This window comes from Triticum aestivum, chromosome 5D, assembly GCF_018294505.1.
Source record: "Triticum aestivum cultivar Chinese Spring chromosome 5D, IWGSC CS RefSeq v2.1, whole genome shotgun sequence".
NCBI classification, from domain to species: Eukaryota; Viridiplantae; Streptophyta; class Magnoliopsida; order Poales; family Poaceae; genus Triticum; species Triticum aestivum.
This window is the reverse complement of record NC_057808.1, coordinates 440614497-440640731: the sequence shown is the minus strand read 5'-3', so window position 1 is coordinate 440640731 and position 26235 is coordinate 440614497. Positions and strand designations below refer to the sequence as shown.

At 45.2% G+C, this 26235-nt stretch overlaps 1 long non-coding RNA gene across 2 annotated transcripts; it reads left to right on the top strand.

Annotated features, from left to right (window-relative positions):
• Positions 1–20971: 20971 nt before the first annotated feature.
• On the top strand, positions 20972–25128 carry LOC123125374 (uncharacterized). 2 transcript variants are annotated; one of them, XR_006461395.1, is made up of 5 exons: positions 20972–21297; positions 21799–22222; positions 22353–22542; positions 22643–22728; positions 24911–25128. It is a non-coding gene; the product is annotated as an uncharacterized lncRNA (long non-coding RNA). The 2 variants fall into 2 exon arrangements; XR_006461394.1 differs by having other exon boundaries at positions 21796–22222.
• Positions 25129–26235: the final 1107 nt, after the last annotated feature.

Below are 26235 nucleotides of genomic sequence, written 5' to 3'. Positions count from 1 at the left end.
AAAGTGGATTTGGAAAAGTGTCAACTTTAGTTAGTAATGATTCCACTATTTCGGAAGAGGTTCCAATTGATTATGAGAACAAAGCTGCTATCTATGATGATTACTGTGATGACATGTATGCTATAAAGAATAATGTTAACCATGAAACTTGTCATCATGATTTTAATTTTCAATTGGATTATGCCTCACATGGCCGTTATTCTGTTGAGTTTGCTCCCATTATTCCGAATGAGAAGAATTTTGCTTATGTGGAGAGTAGTAAAATTTCTATGCTTGTAGATCATGAAAAGAATGCTTTATGTGATGGTTATATTGTTGAACTCATTCATGATGCTACTGAAAATTATTATGAGGGAGGAATATATGCTTGTAGGAGTTGCAATAATATCAAGTTTCCTCTCTATGTGCTTAAAGTTTTGAAGTTATACTTGTTTTGCCTTCCTATGCTAGTTGATTCTTGTTCCTATAAATTGTGTGCTCACAAAATCCCTAGGCATAGGAAGTGGGTTAGATTTAAATGTGCTAGTCATATTCTTCATGATGCTCTCTTTATGTTTCAATTCTTATCTTTTATGTGAGCATCACTGAAATCATCATGCCTAGCTAAAAGGCATTAAAGAAAAGCTCTTGTTGGGAGACAACCCAATATTTACCCTTACTGTTTTTGTGTGTTTACATGATTAAGCTACTGTAGTAATCATGTTTATAGCTTTTGTTTCAATAAAGTGCCAAGTAAGACCTTTGGGAAGACTTGGGTGAAAGTTAATGTGATCTTGCTGTAAAAAACAGAAACTTTGCGCTCACGAGATTAGCTGTCATTTTTTACAGAAGAGTGATTTTGAGTTTATTCTTTTTGCAGAAGATTAATAGACAAATTCCTCGCGTCCAACAATTTATTTCATAATTTTTGGAGTAGCAGAAGTATGGTTGCTGTTCAGATCATTACAGACTGTTCTGTTTCTGACAGATTCTGTTTTCATTGCATAGTTTGCTTGTTTTCTAGTTTCTATGGCTTATATTTCTCAATATAAATTGTAGAAATGATATGGTACAGTAGGAATTGTGTGAGAACAACTATGAACCTTGTCTTTTGCAGTACCAAAGTGAATGGTTTACTCTTTATCATACTAACCTATCTCACGAGGTTCCGTTAAGTTTTGTGTGATTGAAGTTTTCAAGCTTTGGGTGAGATATCGATATGAGGAGAATATGGAGTGGAAAGACCCTAAGCTTGGGGGTGCCCAAGGCACCCCAAGGTAATATATAAGAAAGACTCAAGCGCCTAAGCTTGGGGATGCCCCGGAAGGCATCCCCTCTTTCGTCTTCAAAACTATCGGTATACCTTACTCGGAGCTATATTTTTATTCGTCACATGATATGTGTTTTGCTTGGTGCGTATTTTCAATTTTACTTGCTGTTTGAATAAAATCATTGGATCTGAAATCTTGAATGAAAAAGAATCCTCCCATGGCTAGTTAATTATTTGACCACTCAGTGTTCTTCACTTATCTTTTTGGAGTAGTTTGTCATTTACTCACGTGCTTCACGTATATCCTATGAGTAAATGGTTGAATGAATTGAATACCATAAATCTGAATTTATAAACGTTTCATATGCTTATAACATGGGGAGTAATGACTTCACACATAATAAGTATAGGTAGTAAACTTATTGAAAGTTAGCAAACGCAGAATTGGTCACTTGAACAATTCATGAAAAAATATTGAAGGAAGAGAGATTTCACATATAAATATACTATCTTGGACATATTTTGTAATTGTGAGCACTCATTAAAATATGACATGCTAAAAATTTGATGTTGGACAAGGAAGACAACTTAATGGGTTATGTTTTCCTATATCCGAAACGTTATATTGTCTTGGATCATCCAACATGTTGAGCTTGCCTTTCCCTCTCATGCTAGCCAAATTCTTTGCACCAAGTAGAGATACAACTTGTGCTTCCAAACATTCCCTAAACCAGTTTTGCCATGAGAGTCCACCATACCTACCTATGGATTGAGTAAGATCCTTCAAGTAAGTTGTCATCGGTGCATGCAATAAAAATTGCTCCTTAAATATGTATGATCTATTAGTGCGAAGAAAATAAGCTTTATACGAACTTGTGATAGGGAAGAAATAAAAGCGACGGACTGCATAATAAAGGTCTTTATCACAAGCGGCAATATAAAGTGACGTTCTTTTGCATTAAGATTTTGTGCATCCAACCATAAAAGCGCATGACAACCTCTGCTTCCCTCTGCGAAGGGCCTATCTTTTACTTTTACCTTCTACCCTTATACAAGAGTCATGGTGATTTCACCTTTCCTTTTTACACTTTTTCCTTTGGCAAGCACTTTGTGTTGGAGCGATCCGGATATATATATATCCACTTGGATGTAGGTTTTCATAAAGTATTATTGTTGACATTACCCTTGAGGTAAAAGGTTGGGAGGCGAAACTATAAGCCCCTATCTTTCTCTGTGTCCGATTAAAACTTTGAACCCATAAATATCACGTGAGTGTTAGCAATTGTGAAAGATTAAATGATAGTTGAGTATGTGGAGTTTGCTGAATCAAAGCTCTTACGTAGACCCTTCCCGAAAATAAGATGAATTGCAATTGTTTGATGACTAAGAGCATGGTTTGTTAGTTTTCAAGAAAGTTTATGATCTATACTTTAACATGTGAATAGCTTGTTACTTGATCATGAGAAGTTTTATGAGTTGAGCTACTGTTATGATATATAATGATGCTAGAAAAGTGATTGAAACTATCATTGATCAAACTTAAGCACTTGCTAGCATTCACACTTCATAAATTATTTCTTTTATCATTTACCTTCTCAAGGACGAGCGGGAATTAAGCTTGGGGATGCTGATACGTCTCCAATGTATCTATAATCTATGAAGTATTCATGCCATGTTTACTATTGTTCTATATGATTTTGGCATGATTTGATTAGAACTAACCCGGACTGACGCTGTTTTCAGCAGAACTACCGTGGTGTTGTTTTTTGTGCAGAAATAAAAGTTCTCGGAATACGCTGAAAATCAATGGAGAATTTTTCTGGAAGATATAAAAAATAATGGAACAAAGAGTTACTAGAGGGGAGTGTCGTAGGCCCCACGAGGGCGGAGGGCGCGCCCACCCCCCGGGGCGCGCCCCTGTGCCTCGTGGACTTCTCGTGGGGCCCCTTGACTTGTTCTCGATGCCAACCTCTCCTATAAATGCCCAAACCTCTAGAAAATAACCGAGATCGGAAGTTCCGCCACCGCAAGCCTCTGTAGCCATGAGAAATCAATCTAGACCCTCTCTGGCACCCTGCCGGAGGGGGCCATCATCACCGGAGGCCATGGAGGAGGATCCCGGAGGGGCCATCATCGCCTGAAGGCCAAGGACCAGAGGGAGAACCTCTCCCCATCTAGGGTGGAGGCCCTGAAGGAGGAAGCACAAGGGGGAGAACTTCTCCTCCTCTCTTTCAGTGGCGCCGGAGTGCCATCGGGAGGGGAATCATCGCCGCGGTGATCGTCTTCATCAACATCACCATCATCATCACCATCCTCATCTATTTTACACGGTCCACTCTCCCGCACCCCACTATAATCCCTACTTGAACATGGTGCTTTATTCCACATATTATGATCCAATGATGTGTTGCCATCCTATGATGTTTTCAGTAGATTTCCTTTGTCTATGGGTTGATTGATGATCTAGATTGGTATGAGTTGTATGTTTTATTTTGGTGCTGTCCTATTGTGCCCTCCATGTCGCGCAAGCGTGAGGGATTCCCGCTGTAGTGTGTTGCAATACGTTCATGATTCGCTTATAGTGGGTTGCTTGAGTGACAAGCATGAACCCGAGTAAGGGGGTTGTTGCGTATGGGATAAAGGGGACTTGATATGTTAATGCTATGGTTGGGTTTTACCTTAATGATCTTTAGTAGTTGCGGATGCTTGCTAGAGTTCCAATCATAAGTGGATATGATCCAAGAAGAGAAAGTATGTTAGCTTATGCCTCTCCCTCATATGAAATTGCAATGACGACTACCGGTCTTGTTAACGATTGCCTAGGATAATTCCGCACACCGATCCATCATTATTCCACACTCGCTATTTATAATACTTAAGTAATATATTCTAACTTTATGATAACAACACCTACTTTTATATTTTGGCTCTCCGATACCATGCAAAGTTATCCTCTTCATACCCACAACGTAGTTTTATTCCTCGTTTCTAGTTGGAAGCAAACGTTCGATGTACGTAGAGTTGTATCAGTGGCAGATAGGACTTGAGAGAATATTGATCTTACCTTTAGCTCCTTGTGGGTTCGACACTCCATACTTATCACTTCCACCTTTGGGAATTGCTACGATGATTCCCTGCACTTGGGGATTATCAAGCACTTCGTGATGATGGCGTTGCATGGGCGAAAGTTGGACCAACCAGGCTCAAATTTAAAAAAGTTAGAATGTGGAATCGTAGTGGTGACGTGTATGAGTAGAGGGACGTGATCAGAGGTGAAACGTGTGAGCAATGATAAGGAGGCGTTAGGGAAAGCATCTGCCCAGGCGAGGTTAAAAAACACACGATCAATTAGTTCCAAAGTGGGCGTAGAACGATTATTATTCCACGTAAGTTGGCGGTCGAGGAGTGGCAGTTCGATAAGGGCTAGGTTGTCGATAGTTTGGTTGAAAGCGTTAGCTTCTGATCGGCGAAAGGTGGAATTGTTTTTGTCGGAGGGGAAGCGGAGGAGATTGAAGTCACCAACAACAAGCCACGGGGCATCATCTGGTTGTGCGATCGATAGGAGCTCATCGAGGAAGGCTTGTTTGAGGGCATGGGTGGAGGGGGCGTAGATTTTGGTGATGGCAATGTCATGGGCACATGCAGTTGATCTTAGGATTAAGGTGGAGGGGAAGTTTAGGTGGGAGTGTGAGATGACCTGGAGAGAGGAGGAGTTAACGGCGGATATGCACTACTAGGAAAATGCTTATAGGTAGACATTTAGCAGTAGTGTTGGTTATATACCCCACGCTACTGCTACGTAGCAGTAGCGCCGGCCAAAACTAGCGCTGCAAGTGCACGTTAGCAGTAGCGCGTGTTTTCCCGGCAAGCGCTGCTGTTAATCGGCCACGCACTCGGCCCCCTGTTGCAGCTTTAGCTATAGCGCTGGGCCTCCTCCCCCTCGTTGCTGCTAAGCCCACCTCTGCTTCCCCCCTGCTCTGGCCCGCGCGCGTGCCCCTCTCTCTCATTCACTCTCACACTCACACGCTCACACTCACGCGCCCCTCAATCCCCCGCTCCAGCCGCCGCCCCCGTGTCCTACGCTGGCCGCCCTCCCTCGTGCGGGCCCTCCTCCCTCGCCGGCCGCCCTCCCCCGTGCTGGCCCTCCTCCCCCGCCGGCCGCCCTCCCCAGCGCCGGCCATCCTCGCCCCCCCCCCCCCCGCCCGCGCCGGCCCTCTTCCACCGAGAGGTACTCCTCCCTCCTTCCTCCTCCTCCTCCCTCCCTCCCTAGTTATAATTATTAGAGAGTAGTTATTTTGAATCCTATATAGTTGAAAAAATGTAGGTTCTTAGAATAATGTAGGTTATGATCGAACCCTAGCTAGGACAGATTAGGTAGTATGAACCCTAGTTAATTTGTATGAACCCTAGGTTTTTAAATTAGCTAGGTTTTAAAATTAGGACAAAATTTATCTAGGTTTTTAAATTAGGACAAAAATTTATCTAGGTTTTTAATTAGGTGTAGTTAATAGAATTTAGGTGTTTTAGGTGTAATTAACATAATTCTAGGTGTTTTAGTTGTTTTAGGTGTAGTTAACAAATTCTAGGTATTTATTTAGTTAAAGCAGTTGTTGTTATTTTTTTTAGTTAAAGCAATTTGTCCTCTTATATGCAAATTTGCAGTGGACATGTCATATTTTGAACATGTCACATTTTGGACATGTCATATTTTTCCGAGTGGCCTATGTTTTGCCAGAATGTCGATTCATTTACGTTATGGCAAATTTCAGGCACTCGATATGTCCTGCTTTTAGCAAAGGTCATGCCGAATTTTGCAAAGTGTTTATTAATTTTGTTTTCATAATTAAGCATTTGTTCTCAACGTCGACGATACCTGGCCCGCATCCTCGTCGTCGACTCAGCGGAGGAGGCTTGCTTGATTATAGGGGCCATGTCCGGGACTGGGCTCCGCCTGGCTGGTACTGGGAGGTGCTACCTTCCGGGGCGCGCAGCTTGGTGAGGAGGCAGCCCGTCGTCGACCCAGACCTTATTTGGTGGCGGTCGCGTGGGCCAGTGACGGTGGGGAGGCCTTCGTCCACCGCAGAGGTGGTATCTCACCGTGTCAGCAAGGAGGATGAGCACGTCCGTCGCTACATGGTTGCATTGGAGGGCAGGTCCGACAGTACCTAGATGGTTCTTCAGGGATCTCACTAGAGCTATGATCCTGTGATGGTTCCTTCTCTTTGGGTGTCCACTGCCAGCGCCGATACCCGTCGTTCGCTAGGGTTCTAGCTGTATTAGTGATGTTATATGTATGATACAATTCGAGATGTATTAGTGATAATATTCGACGATGTACGGACGCAAGAGATGATTTAGTTTTCTTATTGAATGCATGCTAATTTGAATACTAATTCGTTTTATGATTTAGTTTTGCTTATTGAATGCACGTCTGTTTCAACTATATGAACATAGGAAATGTCTGACGACGATAGCGAAAGGGAATTCGGTATGTGCGAATACTGCGAAGACAAGTGCGGCCAGTGCGACAGGCCTCACCTAGTTGGTGGTAGGCGCTTCAGCATCAAGCTGGATGAGAACTTCGAAGTGCATACAGTAAGTCACAACGACAAGTCTTTTTTCGTAATTAAGCATGACTTCTGCTTCTTTTGTTTCAACTTATAATTTAATTTTTTTACTATTCTACTAGCGTATCCCCTGCCATGCAAGAATATATGTCTTGGATAAGATTGGTTTCAGTACTATGGAAACTATGGAGGTAAAAAGAGTTAACTTGAGGACCGAGCATGGTTATAGTTTTCTCGCAAAATTATACAATACAGACACCTACACCCATTTTGAATGCAAACAATGGAGAGCACTATGCAAGGCTTATGCATTTGAGCCTGATATGCTTCTCACCTTTGATATTCATCCGGAAGATGATATTGAAGATAATATCAACATCTGGGTCGATGTGCAGATGCCTCCAGTTCTACCTTTATGTAAGTTTCTCAACCATATTTATGTCTTGGATATTGTTTATTCAAAAATAGTTGACAACTAATTTCTATTGACAGCTTATTTCCATTCAAGCAAACATGTCCGGCGCTTGGTAGACATGACCTACTACTTTCTCGGGGCTGAACTAAACTGCGAGGAGACAAGTCATTATGTTTCATGGCTTGAGGATCTTCATACTGTCGACAAATTATTTTTCTGGACTTAGAAATGTTAGTACTCAAAACATGCGACCAATAGTGTTCGTACTGAACTACGGTCACATCTATTTAGGAAAGATGGTAAGATTTTTGCTATTTGTCCTTAGTGCATCTTTTGCATACATTATTTTTTAAGCTAAACTTCATTGCTAAGTATGTTACTATGATGTTCTTCAACAGGGACTCCCGATGATAGTTGTGCCTCAGTGGATCGAAGCTAAAGGTCGCATGTCCATGGTTAGCATACGGCCAAGACTTCCTACATTGCACATGAGTGCATTCAGGATTTCTAGAAGCGAGCGAGTCTTAATAGTCAAAGACTGGAACAAAATTGTGAAGGATCGCAGAGAAGTACTAGGGGGCAGCAATCAGAAGCGTAGCCCACAATTAGGAGACAGGTTCATCTGCATGCTTCAATATGATGAATCAGGAGCGCTCCACATGTTCTATGCTATTTTACCTGAGAGAGAGCAGTAGGAGTGATTAGCTAGCTAGAATGAATTTCAAGATGATAATGATGTGCTACACTATGTAGCTATGATGATTGGACAATGTTGGTGGTAATGACTAGCTATGATGATTATTAGCTAGTGTCGGTGGTAATTTTCCCTTACTTGCAACTCCTATGCTGAATTAGAGGCTATGTTGATGCTACTACTAACCATTGTTGGTGAAGCAAATGTATCTGAATTTCCATCCATGAGTACTGCATTTGAATATTATTATTTTTAATTTCTAATTAGTTAGCTGTAGCGTGGGGTGGAGAAAGCGGCGCTACTAGTACATACGATAGTAGTAGCGTGTGTGGAGAAAGCTGCGCTACTAGTACTTAGCATATCTGCAGCGTGGGGTAGAAAACGCGCTACTGCTAATATTTAGCTGTAGCGCCATAGCAGTAGCGACGGCACCACGCTACTGGTATGAAAAAACCCACGCTACTGGTAAGGTTTTTCCTAGTAGTGATGGTGCCGCCAGCCGTGCCAAAGCTGGCAGCGAGAAGGCTTGATCGAGGTGGTGGGGTAAGAATGAGCGTAGCTTGGCGTCGGAGAGTTTAGATTCTTGCAAGAGGGCAATGTGAGGATTGATCGCTGGCAATTCAGATAGGACGGCAGCACACTTATCATCATCACCCAAGCCACGAACATTCCAGGAACAAATAGATATTACATCATTACTCATACCAGTTTTTCAGTCACCACAAACGGACGGCACATAGCTCGGCGGGAGTACATGAGTTCTACGATAGCAGCTGATACAGAGGTACGCCATACAAATTCAGAGATAAGAGGCAACAGATACAGAGAACAAAAGGGCGACGAGACATTTAACGCGTAGAACCTAACAAGTACGGACGTCAACTTCCAGTGGGCCCCCGACGTCAAGGGGCCAAGCATGGCTGGGCCGGTGATCATGGCTCGTCTTCATCACCAGAGGCAGCATCCTCGGAGGCAAGGATGGCGTCAAGGTGGCTGTCATCCGCACCACAGAGGAGCGCAATGGTGGCCATGTCTTCAGCAGAGGTGGGGGGCATCTGCTGCGTCAAGGCGAGCGTCCTGGATGCCAATGCCAATGGCTATGTCGACGTCGGAAGCATAGAGGCGAGCGGCCTTGGCTTTGACAGCCCTGGCGAGCATGGGGGGTACTTGGCCTCCTTGCCAGCAAGGCGCGCACTACGGCGCAGCTTGTCCTTGGAGACGGAGTGGTCACGAGCAGTCCAACGGCGCTCCTTGCGAATGGTGCTCTCATCGGTGTCAAGATCCTGGAGAGGGAGAGCTGTCTCCGTTGCAATAGTAGCCGTATTAGAGGCAGCAAAAGTTAGAGGGGTTGAAAGAACAGGCGACGGTGGGGGGAGAATTACCGTTGGCACATGAAGATTCTCCAGCGAAGAACATGAAGGTGGTCGGCACGGGGAGTGCAATGGCGGGCGGGGCGAACGCGGCAAAAGCCGACGTGCCAGAGGGCAGCACAGGACGGACAGCCGGCGCATCGGTCCCCATGTCAATGGGTAGAGCAGGTGGGTCAACAACAGCCACCCTGGGCAGCGGCCGGATGACGGATGGGGTCAGAGCAGAGCCCGGAGGTGCATGCACTGCGTCCAGGGAGTCGGTGGTGTCAGCATGCAGGACAGGGACATGCATGCCCTCGGAGCCGGCCGAGTCGTCATCAGAGACGACAAAGGGATCACGTGCAGAGCCAGGAGGTGGGGGGGCAGCCAACAGAGCGGGATCGCTCGTGGTGCCGCCAAGGGAAGCAGAGGGAGCACGTGCACCAGAGTTGTGGCGGCGGGCAACCGGCCTGGTACCGCTGTAGGTGGGGTCAGCACGCCATCCAGCCCTGATGGCAGAGACCACCGGGGCTATGTTATCATGAGAAAGAGGGCGTGGTGAGCCGAGATGGGAAAGATGGGCAGAATCTCCATCAGAAGAGTTACCACCGAAGGGATTGGCGTCGGCGCCGTGGTGCCAGCGTGAGACTTCAAAAACCTTGGCTATTTTGATCTCATTGATGGGGGGAGCTGGATGACAAGGCCAGGAGGAGCCAGCTTGCCAGACTAGAGCAGGACGAGATCACGGACCGAGGTGTAGTTGATGTCGTGAAGGCAGAAGTCATCGACAGCGCAGATGTCACAGAGGAATGCGAGTGCGAAGCGAATGCCATCATTGTACCGGAGTTCATGTGGGAATTCAGAAACCTCGATCTCAGTGAGATCGGTGAAGATGGCAATGAATCGGTCGGCGTGCTCTACAGGCTCTATACTGACCACATTGCCCTCAAAATCAATGGGGCTGTGGCGGATGGCATCGTTGCGTGCGGCAGGAGTGTGGAAGGTGATGCAGGCGACCCTGCGCCAGGATCCGCCCATGATGAAGGCCGGGTTGCCGCAGGTGTGCTGGATAGCACGGCGGATGAGCGGGGTGGGGTTGGGATCGGGGTTCTGGAGGTGTGCGAAAGCGAAGCGGCAAGGGCAGTGGACAAGGCATGGAGGGGCGGCGACGAGTGGCATGTCACCATAAGGTGGGAGCAGTCCGGCGGCCCGTTCCGGGCGAGGCAGCTCCTTGTTCGGCTTAGAGTTCGAGACGTGGGACTCAGCTCTAGTGAACTGTGATGCAACAAAAATGTCGGAGAGGCGTTCTTGTAGGGCGTGGGTGTCGAATGGTGACGAGCTATTGTGGTTGGGGTCGTGGTGGGGTGTGGTGGGGGATGGGGGAGGTGCGGATGTGCGTGTTGGTGAGGGAGGAGCCAGGGGGGGCCCCGTCGGAGTTGACGGGGACGCCGTGGAGGACGAACGGGGAGGGGATGTAGACCGCGGGGAAGGGCTCCGACAGGATGATGGGGACCTCTCCGATCATGAGGGTGCGTGGAGCACGGGGCGCTGGCGAGGAGGAGCTTCTGGGGTTCATGCTGCGAGGACAGAAGGCTGGGTTAGGGTTTGAGGAAAAAACATCGGGGAGAGGAGGGAAGAGGGGCCAGATCCGGAGGTACCTGCAATCACGGCTGCGGTGGCCCTTCCGCCAGCAGCGAGCACAGCGGACGGGATCACGGCAAGCCTCGACGCAGTGGTCGAGAGCGAGGCAGCAGAAGCAGCGTCTCTTCTTGCGTGAGGAGTGTGGTGGATGAAAATGGTGATGGAGAGGGGAGAGAGGCCGGTGCGGAATATATATGGGGCGTAGCTGCAGATGGCTATGGGCATGGGGGAGGAGAGAAGGGCATCTCGATATGGGGTCGTCGTGGCGCTATTGGACCGCATGGGCGGCGTATCTTGTGGCAGCAGCGCGTGATCTGAAGCGCGTATCAGTGGTTGAGGCGACCTGGGCACATGGCGTGGTGATCGAGCCAGCGGGTTAGGCTGCAGGGCTGCTTTAGGCGCGATGATGATGGCTAGATGCTGGCCAGGAGTAGCTTGAGGGGTCGGCATGGGTGAGCGAGTGCATGACCTCGCGGACTCGTCGGTTCCCAACGCAGCGTTCTGACAAATAGTGGCAACAGTAGCTAGGCGGGGGAGACAGGGGGCGGCGCAGCGCCATCCGGATTAGACGCGGGTGGGGGGAGTGGGGTATCCCGATTTGACACAGACAGAGAGACAAAAGGGGGTGTCTGGGTTCTTGTGAGAGCGACGCACACATGCTCAGCCCCGCGTGCTGCGTACGGATCTTTTTGCAGATTTGGTCCGCCTGAAGCCGCCGCGCAGCCATCATTGTGCATGGGGTGGCCCCGGGGTTCCTGCATGGGTGAGAGGACATGCGGTGAGCCCGTGAGGGCGGTTGGGGGTGGGTCGTGCGTGTGTGGTTTGGGTGGCACGAAGGGGCCAAGGACGGACACAGAGCGTGGCTGCAGCGGGGTATACGAGAAAGATTTATAGAGCGCTAGGTGCCGGATGTTGTGAGAAATAGCCGAGTCAAGCTGGTCAAAGAGGAAGAGACGAAAGCCAGAGAAGTCAAGAGAGTTGGACCTAAGAATTTGAAACTTTGCCGAGCGGGAGAAGATGGCAGTTTTGAAAATGAGCTCATCTACCTTGATTGCATGGAAATCTTGTTTGACAGAGAAAAAGTGGTTTAAAGCTGACTCAACGAGAAGTTCATTAGGTTTAACAGAAATTGGCATAAAGGTTACCCAGAAAAAATGAATGTGTGAGGTGTAATGCATTTGGTGTGGGAGCTGATTAGGGTGATTAGCATGCAACATACGGTAAAAAAGCTAATAACAGGCCGAAAGCGTCTAACCTTAGGCAGGTCAAGGGCTGTTGACGGCTAGGGCGGCGATGCAGGGACGTTCGCCGTCGGAGAGGAGGACGTGGAGTCATACAACGGAGACTTGACCTTGCCAAACAGCGAGCGCCTGGTGGCACACAGCAGAGGCGGCCGTGGGAGGCGGATCAGCATGCCCCGTTTGTGGAAATCTCCCATGGATGCAATTAGGTTGGCAACTGCTGGGTTGGCAACGGTGAACGAGAAGCAAGAGTCTCCATCGTCCACAACGTTGAAGTGGAGGTAGCAGCCACCGAACAGACGAGCGAGAATGAGGGCCATGGAGTCAGCGGTAAGAGCAAACGGGAATTGGATGATGCGTGCATACATGCGGCAACCATGGAGGTTGTGGCATGGGTCGATGGTGACAGTCGATCAGAGTTGCATGGAAACCACGCCTTCGAAGTGAAGGCAAAGGTCTTCTGGAATTTGCATGAGGGTGGCAAGCGACAGGCATGAGGCAGCCGCGAGTGGCGTGGGTGGAAGCAGAGGGAGTGTTCTAGCGAAGGAGAAGGCACAGTTGCGGTGGCGGATCGTAGTTTGGGCTAGGATGATCTCCGCGACCCGTGAGGAGGCCACATGGAAGCGGAAGACGAGGGGGGAGCACAAGGCGACGAAGAAATCCACGGCACAGCCGCCAAGGGTAGCTTGGAGAAGAGCAGCAACGGTGATGGCGTCAAGGTGGCGGGTGGAGTACTCGAAGACAATGTAGAGGGGCGACGCCAGGTGCAACTCCGGCGTAGTGACTGCAAGACGGCAGTAGTAACTGCAGTCATCCTCGAACTCCAGGCCCATGGCGTTGCCACAGCCCAGGAAGCAGCGGAGAGCCACCTGCCCAGCTTTGACGTAGGTGAGGTCAAAGAAAGGCAATGGGGGTGGCGCAACAGAGGGAAGCAGCGCATCCAGAGGACTGATGGTGAGTGTGTGGTGGGGGGTGGGCGTGTGGCCATGGGGAGAGCTTGCGGTGACCGGAGTTTGGTCGGGGACGAGGTGGTTGGGGGCCGGAGGAGGGGAGGGAGGGGGGAGGAGAGGCAAGCCATCATCCAGCGTCTGTTTATGTTTTTTCACTTTGTTGCCTTTAATCTTTTTGTTTCGTTCTTTCATTTTTTTTTCTTTCAAATTTTAATTTATAAATTTCAAAATAATGCTAAAATTTCCAAATTCAGGAACTTTTGTTAAATTTGGTAGTAACAATTCTTATAATTCAGCTTGCTAAAGAAAACTATGATCATTTTTATAAATTCAGAATTTTATTTTAAAATCCAAGAACCTTTTATGAACTTCTGGAACATTGTTTTCAATTCACAAACTTTTTCTAAAGTCAAAAACATTTTAAAATAAACGGACTTTTCCTTAAATTTATGAATATTTTTACAAATTTATGAACTTAGTTCTTGAACATTTGCAAAAGCAAGAACAGTTTTTAATTTTTTATAAAAAAACAAATTCACAAACTTTTGGTTAAAGTCATGAAGATTGAAAAATTCACAAACGTTTTCTGAAAATAATTATTTATGTTTGACCAAAGTTTTTATAGTTCGAGGGCATTTGTTTTGATTATTGGAACATCTTATAAATTCCTTGTGCTTTTTTAAGTGTTTCTTCCTCCCTATTTTATTTTTCTTCTCGTATCCAGATAGGCAAAAGTTTGTGTATCCTTAATAAGGAACAGGACGTCCCTACGTTGCTGCACGCGCGGGGCATGGAAAGCGAGCTAATAAAACGAAATTGGTTCGTGGAGAACTGTTTGCGCACGATCTGCGACCGAGGCTTCCTCCCCAACAGTTATTCCTGCGTGCACGCCAGCGCTGCTATACACACGATGGTCAGTGGACGATTTGTGAACGACAATCAGATCAGCTCGTCCATGCACAACAGTAAAAGTGAAGTAGACGGCTGGATTTGGTTGTCGTTTCCTTGTCGTGCAGGAGTTTCGTCGGCATAGTAGTTTCGCGTGCACGCTCACTGTTGGTGCTTCCACGTAACAATCGTGCATGCGTCGGCTGCACCTTCGTCGTGCGTATAGCACCGCTGCTAATCAAAACACAACACCCGTGCGACGTGCGAGGTCTACTGTATGTCTACATGCCCACGTGACGAGAAGCCAATCCTTAATTCACAGGCATGATAGGAACCCATTCCAAGGTCGACACGTGGGCATCCATTCTGCGGTGGCAGGCACACGCCATGATTGCTTCGATCAGAGAAAAAGTAGCGAATCCCTGCTCACATCCCCCCGCCTGACCACTGCCTCTGTGCGTCTGGTTGCTTGCACAGCACTTGGACTGTAGCTCTTTACTTGACTCGCTGGTTGGCCATGGGTTGTCAGCTTACGCGGGCTGGAAAATTCAACGTACCCAAAAATTGAGTTTGGTTGGGGGCCAAATTTTCGGAGCCACGCCAAAATATTAGCTGGCAGTACAGTACAGATTCTAAGCCTAGGCACAATGGCTAGTAACATAGTGTAGTAACATGCCCATATTACTATTCTATGTTACTACCTTCATAGTGTGGTAACATGCAACACTTTATTTATTAGGCAGACACATCTTGCCTTGATATGTGTGATGTTACTCATACTACTAGTAACTAGCTATGTTATCACATGTCTCTTTTTCTTCATTTATTGTTTGCCACATCATCTATTTTATCTAGATATGTGTGATGTTACTATCTATATTACTCCCATTGTTGGTAGTTTAAGCAGACTCACGAGCGAAACGGATTCTCTAGCCAATATATTGGCGCGCCATGCTTTGGCAGGGCTGGCACAGGCGAAATCCAAATAGCCCTGTAGCGTCCGTGGTCAAGCCATACTTCTTTCGCCCACGGTCTAGTGCTAAGACAGAAAAGAACGTGTGCGACGGACGGGGCGGTTCGACGCACAGGGCTCACGTGTACCTGTGATGAACAAAGAATACAAAAAAATGGTAGAAAAATTAAAAAAAATTGTTTTTTTGTATATTATCTTTCATGCAAAAAAACAGATTTTTTTGATTTTTTTAATATATTTTTGTGAATTTTCTCTTCAACGGATGCAGATGAGACTGGGCTCAGAAATGGATATCCAATGTGCAACAATGCTTTGTGTTCCTCTATGTCTACATGTGAGAACTTTAGAAGGAGGAAAATGGTGCACCGAGTCGACTATATATGCTAGACATCTGGACTGAGCTGTTCGAACACTCCAAGCCATTTAACGCGGGTTTGTATTTGTCTCTGTATGTTCGTTTTCTCACAAACCGGAGGATGTGGGGGTTTGCGGGAGTCCGGACCTCCGCCCCGTAGGACTCCGACAATTCTGGCCCACCCAAAATCGAAAAGTGGCCTCCGCATTTGAAGTGGTCTGCATTGTTTCCGCACCAAAACCACTGTTTCCTCACCGTTTCCACTCCAATAGCCGCTGCCCTCCACCCTTCCCGCTGATTTTTGCTTCCCCGGCCACATGAACCTGTACGAAAACCTGTTGCAATAGACGGAGGTGGACGATCTGGAGAAGGTGGCCGCCCGAAATATCAACTCAGCGACACGACAAGCCTACCGCCTCAATGTGAAGGCAAATGGTGGACATCGGCGGAGGCGGCGGGCGGCCGCCGCTATCACCATCCATGCACACACCGCCTTAGCTGGAGCAATATCAACTGTCCTACTTCTACGCCAATAAGTAGCTCGGCTAGCAGTCCCGGGCCTCCGCCGTCGGGTACGTGCCATATTGTGTCGACGTCAACGCGACGCCGCTCCATTTTTTGCAGACTCGGCATCACCTCAGCTTGTTCGATCGGGTGGAAGCGGACCACGTCAGTGCCCGCTCTCTGTTCGGTGATATGTCTCAACTGGGTGTGGCGTCGTATGCCGATGTGGACAGACAGTTGTTGGAGATGATACACGACAGAGGCGAAGATTGGTTTCAGGACAGACAAGTCGATGACTCAGAGACAAAGGTGCACGCCCAGTAGCCGGGCGCACAGACCCAGCAGTCGAGCACGTACAACCAGCCGACATGTACACCCAGCAACCGGACTCAGCCGAAGCAGGGCACATATGGCGACGACGAACTTGATCCGAAGGATTTGCTAGCCGATACAAAGAATAGGGGTATAGAAGAAAGCTTCAACTTGCGGGAGTATGAATTGTTGTGTGTTGCATGATTGGCCACTAGAGTCGATCTGATCCTTGGCACGGAGCAAAAGGGCGCGATATTTTGGTGCAATATTCATCCATGAGCGCAACCATATGCAACAAATTAACTCATCCGCGATTGTGGGATAAAGTCGCCCAACCATCGATGGTACATCATCCAAGAGGTTGTTAGCAAGTATTGCGGACATTTGAAACAACTAACTGGTCGGTAGCCAAGTGGTGCTCTAATCACCGAGCAAGTTGGTATATGTGTTGGTCATTTGGCTAGACATGCTCTATGTGTTGGTCATTTGGTCGAATATGCAACTTGCTGGCAATATCATTTTTTCTAGCCCTCTCGAGCATGCAACTTGTTCTTGAAGGTGGATAGGGAGAACTTCGGCCTCATGCATTGTTGGCTGAAGTTGAATGGCCAACCCAAGTGGCAACTATCCATTGCCAACTCCATCAAGACCGCTGAGATCGGCAACGGGAAAAGAAGCGGGTGATCCAACCGACCCAAGAAAAGAGCCACCCAAGAAGATTAGATGGGCGTTTTGGGGAAAGAAGTGGGAGGAGGAGAAGGAGAAGCAAGAAGGGAGAAGGGGGGGCAACCAAGATGACGGAGAGGTTCGAGGACACATCTTGACGAAGAAGGAGGAGGCATGTGGCAAGCGCTCTGATGTGAAGGAGGAAAAGAAGGGGGAGAGGTTTAACATCTTGATGGCGGAGACCAAGAAGAAGATCAACCTCGAAGAGTGAAGACCAAGCTCGAAAAGATGAGGGTTGAGCTTGCGGTCACTTCGAAGGATACCAAAGTGTTGACCATGAGGATGGACGAGTTGAAAGACAATGTGGCAATGACCGTGCGCACCGTCCGTGTCAAGATGTCGAAGCGTTTGGCAGTCGAGATGGAGGCGTCCGAGAAGGTGGCGAGCTAGAAAGAGGCGGATGCTGAGGAGTAGTCGGCGATAGAACGACCAAGGAGGCTTGGACAGCTTGCCTCACAGGGCAAAAATGCCTTTTTTTGCATGGACTGTAGGACTAAGACTTTTCTGACCGGACACATGTAAAAACTATGAACATCCGCCTCTTTTGGTTGTGATCGGGGCCGAGATCACTATTTCGGCCTTGTCAGTAAACTTTAGCACGATCTGAACCTTTCCAAAACAATTTAGCACAATTTGACCCTTTTGTCGAACGTCAAGGCATGTGACATTTCTATCCCACCTAGACAGGCCAAACTTGTCAATGTTTTTGGCCTGGCATGACCTGGTTGAGTAGTCGTTTGCCTGCTATGTGGCAGGCAGAAACGCCAAACTGGGGAGCGTTACCGGAAACGCCGCAGGCCCTGCATTTCTGTCCCGAGAAGAAATGTCAGGGCTTGGAGCGTCTCCCGTAACGCTTGTCCCGCGGCCACTTATCTATTTAGCGAAGAAACGCGACGAGTTTGTCTGTGTCTAGGTGGGTCAAAAACACCACAAGCCATTACGTTCCCAAAAGGGTCAGATAGTGCTAAAAAAAAGCTGGAAGGGTTCATATCGTGCTAAAATTTCCTCACAAGGTCAAAACAGCAAAAAAAATTGGCTTCAAAGGAGCTTTTTCCTGTGAGCCGAACATACTGCACTTTTTGGGTTCCATCTTCCGTGTTTACAAACCCCATGGATTCTGCCATTCTGGATGGATACTGACCCATGTTCGTGTGAGCCGAACGGGGAGCTTGAGAGTTGGCGTGCGTGTTTGGCTAGTCCTCCTACATAGTACTACTCGTAGCTAGTAGGACCGCAGCTAGACCAAAGCGTACGCCATTGTGGGTGACAAAAGCATGGACAGACGCGGTGCTGAAAGAGATAAAGGAGTGTCACAAAAAAAAAGGAGGAGGGCCGGGCTGCCCACGAGCAATCACTGAAGTCCAACGTCTGTCATTGAGTTGCTTGTGCAGGTGGAGTAGTTGCGTGTGCAGTAGTCAATACCGCATGCGGTCCATGAAGGAGCAGCACGTCAGTTGAGGCAGGGACTCGATCGTTGGCCTTTTCTCTGGTCGCTGCCACCGCAGCAGGACGCCCAGGTACGTGTCGATCATGGAGTGGGCTGTTGATCTTGTATGCGCACTGCTCGGCCTACTGGGAGCAAGCGAAGCGTGGTGAATGACCGGTCCTACAGCTATACGTATACGTATGCCGCTGGGGAAGTGAGAGAGAGTGGGGTCGGTCCTTCTGCAAGACACAGGTACCCGAGGATCGCATGGAGATGAAGAACTCATTCCTTCTTCCGAGCTTCCCTCGACCATGAACTCCCAACCAGCTCCTGCGTCTGGATCTCAAGGAGAGGGGGCGAGCTGGCCGAGACGGCACAAACGAAATAAACGCTGCGCTATTATTGGACTACATGTATATGACGTATGCAGGTGCATATGCACGACACAGTGACATACTCCTAGACAACTCTTGACATTATTGCTGATTCATAGACACACACACACACACACATTTGTCTGTGGACATGTCTACGTACAATAAGGCGACATTCCTCATTTGTTCTTCCCTACAACGACGCCCATTTCCACTCCCTAAATCCTTGCAACGTAGATCCTCACATAGTACACATACACCATACGATATAGGATCACACATAGTTCAAACATAGGACATAGGAGTAGTTCATACACATAACTTTCACCTTGCTGTCAACAACATCAGCATTTTTACTTAAAAATGCCGTACTATCCACATAATGAACATTAATGATTTTCACCATCTTTTTTTTGAACATTAATGATTTTCACCATCTAACAAACAACGAAAAGAAACACAATGCATCAATGACAAATCAATCACATTGTATCCAAAGCACATCACAAGCATATAACATCGGCGGAAAAACTCTCTAAAATAAACCATGCCGTTACATGGTTTCTTCCCGCTGATATAAACTCTGACCCTAACCCTAGTTCATCCATGCAACAGAATTCTCCAGGGTGTTTGGTGTTGCAAAAAAGAGTCTGATTTGGTTAAAATTTCAAAAGGGGGCATTTTGTGTTAAACTTTAAGTCCACTGTCAATTTTGTAAGAACATCCACCACGTGAGAGGCGGACTTTTAAGCATTGAGATGTGCCTTGCAATAAATAAAATAGTCCCGAGTCATACAGGATGGAAATCTTCTACCTATCTACAGATTATTATTGTATTATTATTATAAAAAAATGATAGAAAACGGACAGTCGATAAGCTAATTGGTGGCTGACATGTCAGGTTAGTAGAATAACTTAGGTGTTAAAAACAATGTCATTGTTAGACTGCTTGAACATGTACTCGAAAAGTTGTAGTTTATGTTGGTGGGGTTTCTTTCCATAAATTGAAAGAAGGGGGTATATTTTTAAAAATCCAACTTAAAACAACATGAAACCAAATACATGATGTTCATTCATATGTGCTAAAATATCTCCACCTTGGATCTGTGTGTTGTCCAGATTATTATGATGTCAGAAATGAAGAATCTAATTGACGAGTTGAACAAAATCTCAATCTAAAAGGCAGCAAAGAAACAATATTAAAAAAAAAAAACAGCAAATATTTTACAAAAGGACAAAGTGAAAAATTCCCATGCAACCCATATTTAAATAAAAAACTAATGGGAATGTGTTTTAGAGAACATATTTTAGGGAACAAAATGGGAACATATTGTATATTTAATTGTGTAATTATATGGTTTGCTCTAGCTAGCATTTACACATCACGATGTATGCTTGCTCCTAAAGAGAATATGTCTGCATGATACTCCAAAAAGTGTTCTATCCTAAGCTCTAATTTGTGTTCAGTAGTTGAGGCAAATATCACATACCTACATTTTCAAGCGTTCTAATTCGAACAAAATAGGACCAACAATGTCTCTTTTTTGTTTCTTTTGGGGAATATAACTTTTATAGTTATGTACGCGGTGTTGTAGTACAAAAAATGCTTTCGGAGGCCGAGCTCCATGGAGGCCTCCATTGCAAAATTCAAAATTCATATATTTATATCTCAAAAATTTCTAGAAAAGAATACAGATATGCATGGAGGCATAATGTACATATCTGTGTAAATTTTCAGAACAAAAATATGTTGAAATGAGGGATGCGCGAAAAAAATATGGGGCTTTTTAACACATGATACTGTTCATCCGCAAAGTCCAAAAAATTGTCTTTTTTATAGGTCACATTCAAGGTATTTCATCCTGAATTTTTACACGCATATACATTACATCCTTGTATACTTGCTTTTTTCAAAATTTTTGTTGAAACCGGCAAGTTTGAATTTTAAACTTTTCAAAAATAAAGGGCTCCATGGAGCTCGGTCACCAAAACGGCCTACTTGTAGTAATAATCTAGTATATCTCGTCATTTTAAATTATGGAGGGGTGTCAGCGGTACTTGTATCATTTTGTGCATAATAATGCAAGCAATTGTTTTGTTAGCATAGTCGAACAAGCAACAGATAACTTATAATCCAAATGGCTCTAATTTAGATATAAAGCAATTCAATTTTAGACACACATATCTCGATTCATCGTCATCACATTTCTGTTAAAAATAAAACACACAAAGTTGTTCCATCTATCTACTATCATCGATCGATGGTACAAAAGCATCATCCAACACACTCTCTTCTTCCTCCTTCACTTTTCCCCTGGCTGGCCAAGCCATACTCCCAAGTCCTCACCACATCGCCTAGCATCCAGCCTATATATCCCGCCCCGCAGCGCAGCACCCATCACAGCAGCGCCCAGACGCACCCAGCCCTCACCTCTTTCTTCTCACCACCGGGCCGCCATGCGCCCTAGCCTCTTTTTCTCACCATAGCGGCTCCCTAGGTGTGGAGTGTGAACGAGCTCCTGGCCTTCGCCTCTGTCGTCAAGTCCCACCGACAAGACAAGGCACTCGCTCCGCCCTCTTCTTGCACGTACGTCAGCCGCCCGCGCTCCGTCGGATAGTACTGGAAGTGGAAGGTATCCGTCCGCCCGCTCCTTCCTAAGAAAATAATACTGTACGTTTTTGAAAGATAGGCATATATAGGAGAAGTAGTACGTAGTAATTTTCTGGTCGCTAGCATATACGTATATAGCATGGATGTTTGGACGATTTTGCCGCCTCTGGATTTACTGTATTAATTGCTTCTCTTAATTAGCACGCGGGGCCTCCTCCGGGTACGGTATTCTCATTACTATACTATATATATCGTGGTGCCCCTCGCATAAACCCTCTCCGCGCTAGCTGCATCCCACAGCGCCCACACGAAATCTGATTTGTGGACCAGGAACCTTGCATGTGCTTAATTTGCACAACCAATGGCCGTTGTAGTTTCATTCATCCATACGCGAGATGAAGCTCATGTTCACCCTTTGGTGGGATCTTGCAGCTCTTTCATGTTTTTTTACTCTTGGCATGCATCTTTAGTCCTCCCATCTGCACGTTAATTAACCTTTTTTTTTCTCAACCTCTTGCAGCAGTTCCGTTTCATATCTTGAGTTTATCTATCTATCTATATACATCAACCCAAGAAGATGTCGGTGCTTATGTTAGACGTCGTTACCAGTATTAACCCTCCATGCATTAGCGCATCTGGGCACCGGTTTTGTTGCTTATTTCCGTCGAAGAACAGTCCTAATAATAACAAATGAGCATGCATGTTGTCCAAGGGGCTATATATGCTTGTTAGGGTTAGGCTCCCGGGCGGAAACCAACAGTTCACTGGAGAGACAACCAAGTGGACCTTGCTATAGTTCGATTGGTTAATGTGGAGGGACCGTTTCAACCTATGGCGTTCGCGGATGTATCTATTGATAACTTTCCATGGACGGCATATGCTCATGGATATTTCTTGGTCCTTGGAGCGCCGGTCATCAACCCTGCGAGGGCTCCCGGTGAGATTAAGTACGTAAAAAGACACTTAAATTTCAATTGACTTGCATTGGACGACTTACACTAGTATAGTAGTAGTACTAGCTAGCACTATACAGTACCATTTAGTTTACTGAAGCTGGGCCTTTTATGTTTCTCTCAGCGGCGCCTTCTTTCGAAATAATGTTCACTACCTACAAGGGGATTTCGCACTTCAGCATGGAATGTCCGGTGGACCAGTTACTATGGGAAACAGAGTCATTGGAGTCAGTACCGCAGTTGCGTGGGGACCGAGCGTCATTATTTCCCTGCATACTCTACACATGACACTTATGTTTTGGTGTGGTCTTAATGTAAGAATTCCAGATCGATCGACTTCATTTTTCCTTTGAAGCAGGGATTTCAATTTTTTTTTACACCGTTTATAGGCTGTTTCTAATCCCATGTTTTTAGGACGGAGACCCTACTATTGATGAGATGCTAGAAATGCTTGCTGCTGGTGCCGCCTAATCAGTTCCACAATTTCAAGTAAAATCAAGGTACTTCCTCGGTTTAAATGTATTTTTTCATCAGTCAACCATGCGTCCATGCACTAGCTGAAAGGAAGTAAAGCATCTAACTTGCTATGAAATAACAGTCCGAATATTTATCGTTAATTAGTCACGATATTTCCTAATGCAATGTAGTATGATATAGACTTATGTTGCTTACTTGGACAGATGGGGAAAATATCTGTTCGCTTATCTTGTCTTGTTTTAAACCTTCAAGCTTAGTAAGAAGTGGCATGTCAGCACACATTTGAAAGGGATCGATTACACGGAAAGATGAAACTATAAGAACAGAAGTGTTATGCTTATATTGAAAGAAAGTGAAATGCCAAAGTGGCTACATCTGCTCTGTTTGTCATACAAAACATAATCAATTTCAAGTTTTGCTCATACAGTGGAAAACTATTTCAATTACATAAGAAAGATGACAATAGCAAGAGAACGTATAGATGATATTTATTGGATTTCATTCGTGAGACAACAAAAATTGTTGGACAACTCAGGTTTGGTAAAATGGCACTAATTTTGGCTCGATTTGCACAAGAGAACACAATCCTAGGCTCGGAGCATATAGATAAAGGTAGATATTTCCATTCTCATTCAGACTAAAGATATATGTGGATATATCTATCTTTAGTCTGTTTGATAAACAAACGTACCTTCCTTTTTCAATCCGATGATATTGTTATGCGCCCATATGATCATTCCGATGTGCAAATATTTACCCGAACCCGCAAAACAAAATCATAATAGAAAAAGAGTTATACTATAAGAGTAGTCCAAGTTATTAAGAGATTAGCAAACAAAAAGAATCTCTGCAATTAGATTATTTCCTAAACAAAGTGATTTATAGCATTCCATCTGAAGATAGGAACATGCACCGTACCAAAATATATGTGATGTTAGTAAGCACTATCAGACTGAAGGTATGGATGAATAAAGAAGAAGCAAAACCTCTTGACTGAGTACTCAAAGCGAAAGAATGGAAACCACGGCAGACGGGATTAGGCATTTACAGTAAGTAGACCTGCGATCGAATTAGTATGCACCAATTAGTTTTTTTTTTATGCTGGAGCTGAAATCACACTATATCTGCAGCTTACACTCTCAATTCTCGCAAGGACGGGGAACAATCATAAGTTCAGTTAAGTAAGAAGATGTAGAAACAACAATGCTAATAATACCACCATATATTTGAACCACATGAGAGACCAGCCACTCGAAAACCAAGGCTACACCTACAGTATAGAGAAGCAATACATCATATTTCTCTCCAATTAAAAGCGCAGAAACAAGGTTGCTAATTTGCAAAACATTGACCTGCTTGTTGAACGGCCGGAGGTAGCTGGTCAAGCTTCCAAGCAGTGGTGGTGGTGCTTGCTATGATCAACATTACACCATTAAATAACATGACAAGCAAATTTGCTCTGAAATATGTGAACAGTTATGACATTTTTTTATGGCGACTATGGTTGCTTACTATCACAGTTGCATAGCAAAAAACCGAAACTTCCTCTTGTATGTTAAGCTACATAATGAAATCCCATTGCAGTGTCGCGGTTTTGAACTAGTTTGAACTACACTTATTTTGGATTGGAGGGAGTAGACAAAATTAGATGAAGAATCAGTGTATATGTCTGAACTCAACAGTAGCTACCGTGATCACTTCATCTTCTTTTCTATCCGAGTAAACACCCAACCCAACTTCATTCCTACATGCCCAAAGAAAATTAGAACAAGATAAGTGTTCTTGCTAGAGCACTGCTAAAAAGTATTATGAACAGATCTAGTGCATGTATGTCCGCACATAGCCTGTGTGAAAGCAATTATTTTGCATCTTCTTATAGAAATTTATCACTATGCACAATTAGCAAAAAAAAAATTAAGCTATAGGATTGCATATGGGCAGCAAACGGACAGGGAACCTTCCCTGAACGGGGACAAAGAGGACGTTACTCCCTGGGAGGCTACTAAGATTCAATTCGACTAATATATAGATATGATAATAGAGTTTTTATGTGTTTTTCTAAGAAAATGGTGCATCAATTAGTAAATATATGTAGATATGATAGTCTATGCGTTATGCATATGTCTAATGTATCTTGTTTCATAATTGTATTGCTGTAAGTATCATCTGTCTCTCATGCTTCTCCTCTTGCCATGTTTTGACCAGGAATGAAATATCAGCAGTGGCATGGAGTGCTTGCTTGTTGCGTTGCTGAATCCTGGAGTCGACTGGAAGATGGTTTATTGTTATTTAAAATTTTATTTTCGAAGCTGCTGGAGAGATGTGTTAAGTTATTCGTGTCATGTCAGTTTGTGTATTATTCATGTACGAGGCTACATTACAATGTTAAGTATTGTTATTTGTTGTATGTATGTATCAATGTATCGGACCGATTGTGAGTACTTTGAGCTGATGTGATTCATCGGTACCTTTTTTTGAAAAGGAGGGTCACCCCCGGCTTCTGGGCAAAATGGACAAAACTGACCCAAAGTCGAAACAAATTACTAGTAGAAAACTGGGCTTTGGTCACAGGGCAATATTCACATTAGTCCCGGTTCAGTCACGAACTGGGACTAATGTGAGCATTGGTCCCGGTTCGTGCGGCCAGGGGCCTGCCGGGCCTCGTGGGGGCATTGGTCCCGGTTCGTCCGGCCCCTTTGGTCCCGGTTGGTGGGACAAACCGGGACCAAAGGGCCACGCTCCTAGCCCACCACCCTTTAGTCCTGGTTCATACCACAAACCGGGACTAAAGGGGTGGTCCTAGTTGCGGCCAGTGTTTAGTCCCACCTCGCCAAACGAAGGGTGCTCACACCAGTTTATAAGCCCGTCCCTCTCTGCCTTTTAAAGTGAAAATAGATGCCCATATACAGGGAATTTGACCTAAATTCACAGTAAATTTCATAGAAATTTATTATGAATTTAGGTTGAATTTTCTCTATAAGCGCATCTATTTTCATTTTTTATATTTATAAAATAAATAAACCTTAATAAAATAAATAAAACTAAATAAACCTTAATAAAATAAAATAAAATAAACTATAGTAACTACAATGAATAAACCTTAATAAATTAAGTAAAAATAGCAGCAGTAAAATAAATAAAAATAGCAGCAGTAAAATAAATAAAAATAAAATAATTAAAGTAAAATACATAAGTAATTAGAAATAAAATAAATAAGTTTTTGTTGTAAGTAGAAACAAAACAAAACAAATAAAGCAAAAGAGAAAAAAACAGAGGAAAAAAATTATGCCACCTACTGGGCCACCATGGCCTGAATACGACTAGAAACCCATCCATGGGCCAGGATTCAGGCCCGCAGAAGGCCCAGTAGGCCCACAGGCAAATAGTGACAGAATAGGCCCGTAAGCCTGCATTTGAGAGGAGCTCGAAGTGGTCAGCGCAGCTGCGCTTATAAACCACTGTCGAAGCCTCCCGGCTAGCGAGGTGGGACTAAACATCCCACCGCACCGGCGCCAGTTCCAGCACAAGGC